This window comes from Odocoileus virginianus, unplaced genomic scaffold (genome assembly GCF_023699985.2).
Source record: "Odocoileus virginianus isolate 20LAN1187 ecotype Illinois unplaced genomic scaffold, Ovbor_1.2 Unplaced_Contig_1, whole genome shotgun sequence".
In the NCBI taxonomy this organism is placed as follows: Eukaryota; Metazoa; Chordata; class Mammalia; order Artiodactyla; family Cervidae; genus Odocoileus; species Odocoileus virginianus.
Window position 1 is genome coordinate 5,650,739 of NW_027224318.1, and position 8,614 is coordinate 5,659,352.

Below are 8,614 nucleotides of genomic sequence, written 5' to 3' on the forward strand. Positions count from 1 at the left end.
TCCTCTGTCCATGGGATTCTCCAGGCAAGAATACTGGAGTGGGTTGCCATGCCCTCTTCCAGGGGATCTTCCCAACCCAGGGATCAAACCCGCATCTCTTATGTCTCCTGCATTGGCAGGCGGGTTCTTAAGATTGCTTAGGTATATATAAACTGACTCAGTTACCAGCAAGTTGTGTGGCTCAGAGGAAGTTACTTAACTTTTCTAAGGCTCTTTTAAAAAAAAAATCTATAATAGAGCGCTGTGCTTAGTCGCTCAGTCGTGTCCGACTTCTTGTGATCCCATGGACCGTAGCCCACCAGGCTCTTCTGTCCATGGGGATTCTCTAGGCAAGAATACTGGAATGGGTTGCCATGCCTTCCTCCAGAGGATCTTCCCAACCCAGGGATCAAACCCAGGTCTCCTGCATTGCAGGCAGATTCTTCACCATCTGAGCTACCAGAGAAGCCCAAGAATATTGGAGTGGGTAGCCTATCCCTTCTCCAAGGGATCTTCCCGACCCAGGAATCGAACCGGGGTTTCCTGAATTGCAGGCTTGACCCGCTGAACTACCAGGGAAGATGATGACAAAAGAAGCCTTGTAAAGCTATTGTAAGTTTTAAGCAATATAATTCATGTCAAGGGTTTAGCAAAGTGCCCAACACATAGTAAGCCCTCTATGAATAACACCTTTGTTTAACTGCTTGGTAGGTATTGCCTCCCTGATGTCTCCCAAACACCTTAAATCTGTCCAAAGCTTACTCTATTACCTTAAACTCAAAAACTGTTTCTACTTCTCTGTGCCCTGTTTCAGTTAAGAAAATACCCACGGTGTCAGCCACTGAGGCTAGTAATTGATTTCTGAGTCATTTTCCACTTTCTTCTAAATCCTCGAATCTAATGAATTGCTAACCTTTGTTCAAAAAATTGTTTTCATTAAATCTTAAAACTGAACTGTGTCCTGCTTCTTTTCACATAATCATCAACCTAGTTGGGGTTCTCATCATCCTTCACCTGGACCACACTGATAGGCCTCTAACTGGGATATTGTATTTGGATTGCCTAATAGCTTGCTAGCCCGTAATAGCTTCCCTTTACCTCTAATACATTCATCAAATTGTTGCCAATAATGTTCCTACTTAATATGAACAGTTTTAAATGACTCAGAAACTTTCAGGGGTTCCTTCCTGCCTAAAGAATCAAGTGCAGGTTTCTAAACTCTCAGTTATCTGACTCAACCCACACTTTCATTTTCCTCTCTCACTGGGCGGGCTTCTCAGGTGCAGGCAGACAACTGATTCCCTGTACCCGGCACACTTTCTCACAGTTCCAGTAGTCTAGTCAATGTATTCGTTAGCTGTAGAATACACTGTTTAGATTTCTGAATTTTGTACCAATTCTTCAACCTCCTTCACTTTCCTGGTTTCCTTAATAAACTTCTTTTGAATTAATAGCTTCCTCTTCAGTGTTGTGTGTTTGTTAATATGATTTCCAACCCACTTGTTTTGATCTAAGAAAGAAGCTGTTTACATTAAGGAAGTGTGTCATCACTGATATCTGTGGTTGACTATAAGCACTGAATAGTTCAGCTTTTGCACTGCTGGGAGTTTATCGATAAGAACATGTGGAGGAAGGACTATGGCTAGGGACATTTAAGCTTTAAATACCAAGAGCTTCCCTGGTAGCTCAGTTGGTAAAGAATCTGCCTGCAATGCAGGAGACCCTGGTTTGATTCCTGGGTAGGGAAGTTTCCCCAGTGAAGGGATAGGCCACCCGTTCGAGTAAGGGCTTCCCTTGTGGCTCAGCTGGTAAAGAATCTGCCTGCAATGCAGGAGACCTGGGTTCAATCCCTGGGTTGGGAAGATCCCCTGGAGAAGGGAAAGCTACCCACTCCAATATTCTGGCCTGGAGAATTCCATGGACTGTATAGTCCATGGGGTCACGAAAGTCATTTCACTTTCACCAAGAGGTGTGAACAGTAACTTGAGGGTGTTCAGTCTGGGCAAGGTGACTCTTTGCTGATCTAAATAGTTCTCTGAAAACCTTGAGGTGATGGGGGAAGGGAAGGACTCTGCTTGCAGTGGTGAAAACCCTGCAGCGACCCCCTAGAAAGAGATCATTTTGCCAGCTACCATGGCAACTTTCCTCCCAGCTGTGCGGGGGAGGGGGTCAGCTGAGTGTCAGTCCTTGGTTGCCTTAGCCTACTTGTAGAAAATCCAACTTGTAGAAGAAGGGTGCAGCTCAACTAAATTTGGACTTTATTCCTTTCATCTCCTTGTTGCCTAGAATCATAGTGTGATTAATCTAATATTGGTTTGAAGTATGTTATTTCTTCACTGGCTTATTTTTTTGGTCTATATTCTACTGGCTTGTGAAATTATTATAATCCCCACAGTGAACCTGTGTTAAATAAATTATTGGCAAAGATAATTCAGTCCTCGAGTATAGTTTACACTCAAATATGCAGGTTTCTGTGATATTCTTTAAAACTAGCTTAAAACACCTATTTGTCTATGTTTAATAATTATTTGTGTATGTGTCTGTCTCTTCTAACAGATTAAGTTAATTGAAGACTTTACTTATCTTGATATCAATCATAGGGCTTAACACAGGCTGATGGGTTAAAAAATGAATGAATAAATGTATGAATGTATTCTAGTGTATAAATTAAATTATGAATAATGGGAGTTTGAAATGCACTGTAAAATAAGTGACAGAAAATACATTTTTCAAAATCATGCAAAATGAAACCCAAAAGTTGTTAGTTAGCATTGACCCATTTATAATCTAAATAAATTTATTGGGTCAAAAAATAAAGACCAGAGCTCAAATGAGTTTGAATTAAGTGTATGGGATAAAAGTGTGCTCATTTTGTGTGGGATAATTCACATATTCTTATTACAGTGGTAGGAATCATGTAAAATGTCCTACTGCCTACAAGAGAATTATTTAGGTTCTGATATCTCTTGACTTTGAGCATTCGCTGTCTTCTGACCCCTCCTATTTCAGTCCTGTTCCATTTTTGGCAGTTTCTTCCTCTCTGTATAAGCCCCAAAGTCCACAGCTCAAGTGATGGCCCATTTGACACTTTGACTTGTTTTCTTCCTTTATATATATCCCCTTGCCTCCACACAGTGCAGCCATAATGACAACCAAATTGTGTCCAACCCAAATTTCCAGAGACCAAACTCTCTCCATGAACTTGGTTCCTTGTCTTCCTGAAGACTGATGGATTAGAAAAAGAACTAGAGCACTACAAATCATAACATTTCAATCAACTTTTTAAAAATTGTGGTAAAAAACTCCTACATTTTGTCCTCTTAACCATTTTTAAATGTACAATTCACCAGTGTTAAGTATATTCACACTGCTCTGCAATATATCTCCAGAATTTTTACCTTGCAAAATTGAAACTCTGTTTTCATTGAACAATGCTCCATTTGCCCCCTCCCCCAGCCCATGGTAACCACCATTCTACTTTCTGTTCCTATGAATATGACTACTTTAAATACTCCATATAAGTGGAATCATCATACAGTATTTGCTTTTTTTCAACTGGTGTATTTCATTTAGCATATTGTCCTCAAGTTTTATCCATGTTGCAGCATGTGACAGGATTTCCTTCCTTTTTAAAGGCTGAGTAATATTCCACTATGTGATATATCACATTTTGTTTTATTCATTCATCCACTGATGGACATTTGGGTGATTTCCTCTCTTTGGCTATTGTGAATAATGCTGCTGTGAACATGGGTGTACAAATATCTTTTGAGACCCTGCTTTCAGTTGTTTGGATTATACCCAGAAGTGGGATTGCTGAGTCATTTGGTAGCTCTGATTTTCATTTTTTGAAGATTCAATCACATTTTTAGAAAGAAAGACAATGCTTTTCAATAGCTTAAAAACCATTTAGTTTTGCTTTCTGAATCCATTGTTACAAGAAAAAAATCAGTTCAGTTCAGTTGCTCAGTTGTGTCCAGCTCTGTGACCCCATGGACTGCAGCACGCCAGGCTTCCCTGTCCATCACCAACTCCTGGAGCCTACTCAAACTCATGTCCATTGCATATAGCCTCAATTTAAAGGGAAGAGTGTACTTAAAAATGACTAGTATTTTGAAAAAATACTTTTCCCGATCTCATCTGCAGGTATTCTTCTGTGCGGACTGAACAATCTTAAGAGAACAAAGGAAGAAAACTGTGTTTCTTGTCCCATAAATCAGCAATAGATTAGAATTGCTGTCATAAAAAAACCAGATTATCTCTTAACAGTAACGATATACACACCCTGTACCCTCTACTTGCAGAAATTGATATATTTATGAGTGTTTTCAGTTTTACTCTGGGAAGTGAGAGAGTGGATCTTACAATGTGCTGGAACTAGTTGACACTAGTTTTTGAGAGTATACCGCTTCACAATGGCCAGGAACTGATTGTATATTTAGTGACGTGACGTTGGTGGGTTGAAATTGACCGAAATGAAAGTATTTATATGATGAAAATTGGCAAACATTACAAATCAGGGCCTTCATATATATATATATATATATATATATAGAGAGAGAGAGAACCAGTTGGCAACTATTTACCAGCATACCAATCAGTAAGTACTAAGGAACTTTCAGTTCACTGTCTCAGAGATTAGTAAAAAGATTTTTAATAGATTCCTATGCAAAAAAGAGATTTTTATGCAAAATAGATGTGAGTAAAAAAAGAACCTTGATTAAAATTGCATTAAATGAAATGAATGACCTGAAAGAGAGTGAAGCTAGTTTCCTTATTATAAGTAAAAGTTTCCATTTGGTTGCTTTTTTGAAATAAATGAAATAGAAAATATTTAATTTACAGTATTTAAGAAATATATGACAAAACTTTAAAAGGCCATTTTTTCCATAAAACTTGATCAAATATTTGATCTGATAGTATAAACTTAGACATATAAAATTGACTTAGACATCCAAAAATCAACTACTGCAACAAAAGTAAGTTTTCTGCAACAAAAGTAAGTTTATAGACACATTTTTAGGTTGCTCAGTCGTGTTAAAGTTCCCTTTGGAGCATACAGTCATTCTTCTGGTATGACTGGCTTATATTCTGAGATAATTATAACTTTATGTTTTTGTCATGAATGAGGGGCCTGTTGGGGCTGGTATCTTGGAATTTTTCAAGTTGGAATGCCGCATTTATAAAGATTACAGTCCTGCATTTTATATTGACAAATGGAATTTGATTTTATAGAAGCCTTCCTTTTTTTCAGGGTGGGATCAATTTGGTCAGTCTTATCAGTCATTCAGACAGCAGGCAAGTATGAATCCAGAAGGTACCACAGACAAGATTTCATGTTGTTTAGTAATATAAATTTGTGTATTTAAAAATAGATTATTGGGAGGGGGGACTGGGATGGGGAATACATGTAAATCCAGGGCTAATTCATATCAATGTATAACAAAAACTACTGTAATGATGTAAAGTAATTAGCCTCCAACTAATAAAAAATTAAAAAAAAAAAAATAGATTATACCTCGGCAGAGTCACACATAGACAAAATGCATTCTATGCCTGAGATCATTGTTGAGTTTGAAAAATGCCCATAAATATTCTGAACAGTTTTCAGCAAATTGGGGAGCATAAGAGGTCTGATCTTACCTTGACTTGTCACTAAAGGAAAACCTGTGGCTAGAAATTAGACTGCATTGATCCCAGGTAACCTGGCCTGAACAAGACCATCACAATAGGCAGCACTGGACTATAGAATTGGACTATAGGAGCCCTTTGTGGTGTAATTTAGATTGAGAATAGGACAAACATTGGCTAAATGCTGTGTATTGTGAATGGTTTTGTTTAGGCCATAGCATCCAGAGTCCATTCCGTGGAGATTGCCATGGGGTTCCCTCTAAGGAAAATGAATGTATTAGCTCCATCATCCAGAGGCAGAAAAGGAGCTGTTTTCAGGGGGAAAGAATCCATTCTTTTTCTGTGGTGAAATGTTCTGGGTTCTGGGGTGTGGTGATGTGGCATGCCAGTGCTCCCCACCTCAAGGCTGAACTGGGCTGCTTGAACTGGGCTGGTGGTCAGTGAGCAGACATGTCTGGGAGTGAATATAAGCCATTTTCTTCATGGGGGTCTTCCCTAAGCCACTAGAAAGGTCTTTACAACACTCAGCTCCCTGAAATGTGTGCTGTGAGAAACTCAACAGAACAGCAACTTGTCCCACAACTTGGAATTGAAGGATGAGTGACCATCCACAGTGGAGGAACGACAGCTGTTCTTGGAAGATCAGGCACCTCTCTGCCTTATCAACAGCACCAGAGGCCTGGGGACAATAGAAGTCCAGGCAAGCCACGAAGCAGCATGTTCCAGAGCACAGGTGAGCTGGTCCCACTCTCAATACTCAGGAATACTTAATGGAAACACTCTTAAAAAATATACTTCTGTATTTATCTTTTATTTTGGCTGTGCTGGGTCTTCCTTGCTGTGCTCTGGCTTCCCTAGCTGCCTGCCAACAGGCTTCTCTTGTTGAGACCCACAGGCTCTAGAGTGTGGGCTCAGTAGTTGGGATCTGTAGCATGTGGGATTTTCCCAGACCAGGGATTGAACCCATGTCCCCTGCATTGGCAGGCAGATTCTTAACCACTGGACCACTTGGGAAATTCCAGTGATAACTCTTTGAGTGGGCTGAACTCCAGCAAATAAGGGTGGGTAAGTGCCTTGGTGATAATGGGTGTTCAAAGAATGGTAATTTTATTAATATTTTGTAGGCATTGGCTATTGAGGAAGGTGACACAGTTACATTATTGAGTATATAACTTTGTCTTAAGGTCCTCAATTTTACCCTATGATTTATGGGACTTAGGTTTACCAAAGTAACGTATAAAATACTATTTTCTATAGAGAGTTATTGTCAGGGACTAATTTAGCTACCAAAAAAAAAAGAAGTCTGGCTTTCTGCTGTGACCAACAGTTAGATAGCTGCTTGTAAAAGTTTCCCTTTTTATGGACAAAAGCAAGAATCTGCTTTGATGTGTTAAAAGTTCTCTTTGTCACACCTGTATTTGACTACAAGTCATTATGCTGCTGTGTGACCTGACTTACTTGCATTTATGTTGAAGGTCTGCTAAGCAAAACAATTGCATACTGTTAGGGGAAGCACACTGACTGAAACCTCCCACCCTGGCCAGGCACCATAGTAACCATTTGCATGAGCTGTTTTATGACAGGAGGTCCTGGTAAGGAACACAGAACTAATAAGCCACCACCAACGGAAGAGTTCAGGAAAGGTCAAAAGGAGACACCACGTGTCCAACCACCTCCCAGAATCCTTCTCTCTGGCATCCATCTTGGCTGAACAAGGCGTGCACCACCAGGAAGGACTCTGAGTCAGAATGATTGGCTAAAGACAACCCGGAAACTAATCCCATCACCATAAAACCTGAGACTGTGAGCCACGTGGCAGAGCAGTTCTCCTGGGTTCCCTTACCCTCCTGCTCTCTGCTCCGGGTGCCCTTTCCCAATAAAATCTCTTGCTTTGTCAGCACATGTGTCTCCTCGGACAATTCATTTCTGAGTGTTAGACAAGAGCCCACTTTCAGGCCCTGGAAGGGGTCCCCTTCCTGCAACAGTACCATATTCTTGATATTGAAACAATAGATGTAGAGACAGATAGGAAAGATGCTTTTTCTGCTTCTGATATAGTAATACAGAAGAGAAAATTGTTTTTCTTTAATGTAGCCCCAAATGCTGTATAACAAAGCATTATCAAATTAAATACTGACACTAGTTGGATGACTTCTTGCTGAGTTATAAATTGCTGTTTAACCATGGATAATCATAACTTTCACAAAATCTAAAGTATGTATTTATAACCTGTCAATTTTTATTAAAAACATTTATTAAATATTTACAATGTTTCTTTGATAAAACTGGCTCATGGGAAGTGGCACATCCTCCTTAAAACTGCTTTTTGTTTAATTTGGTTATTTGGCTTTTACTTTATCAATATGTGAGTCACTGACTAAGGTTAACTGACAGCTATGTGGCCAGAAATAAATTATTACTGTTTTCCACACATAACCCTCAGCTTGAATTATTAAAATAAAGCTAAAATCATCATAATAACAACATTAAAAATGAAAGCATTTAAAAAAACAAGTAATGTTATTTTCACTTTTATTTTTGCCCTTGCTGTATTGTCTGGAAAGAAATGGTCTTTAAACACTTGAAAACTATAGTCTAGGCAAACAAAGATGAGAGGTCACTTTCCTGTCCCCCAGGCAACATTGCAGGCAGTTTCAGGCATCCTACTTGTCTGCGTCTTCCTCCCAACACCATGGCTAAAATGAACCATAGATGAGCTTTAACAAGTCACAAATGTAGTGGAAGAACAGCTCCCAAAGGCAGGACACTGCATTAGCATATTTTAATGTCTGCTTTCATTCACAAACAGTTTAAGAGAAAGCAAAGCAAGATGCATCAGAGATCCCACAAGCTAAGTGATTGCCATCTCAATAAAGAAAATAATAGATGTCAGCTAGGTGCAAAGGTCTCCATGACAACAGTGAATTTAGATCCCCACCAACACCGTTTGTACAACACAAAAGATCCATCACACTAGCTTGTCTAGCAAATCCCACCTTTCCGA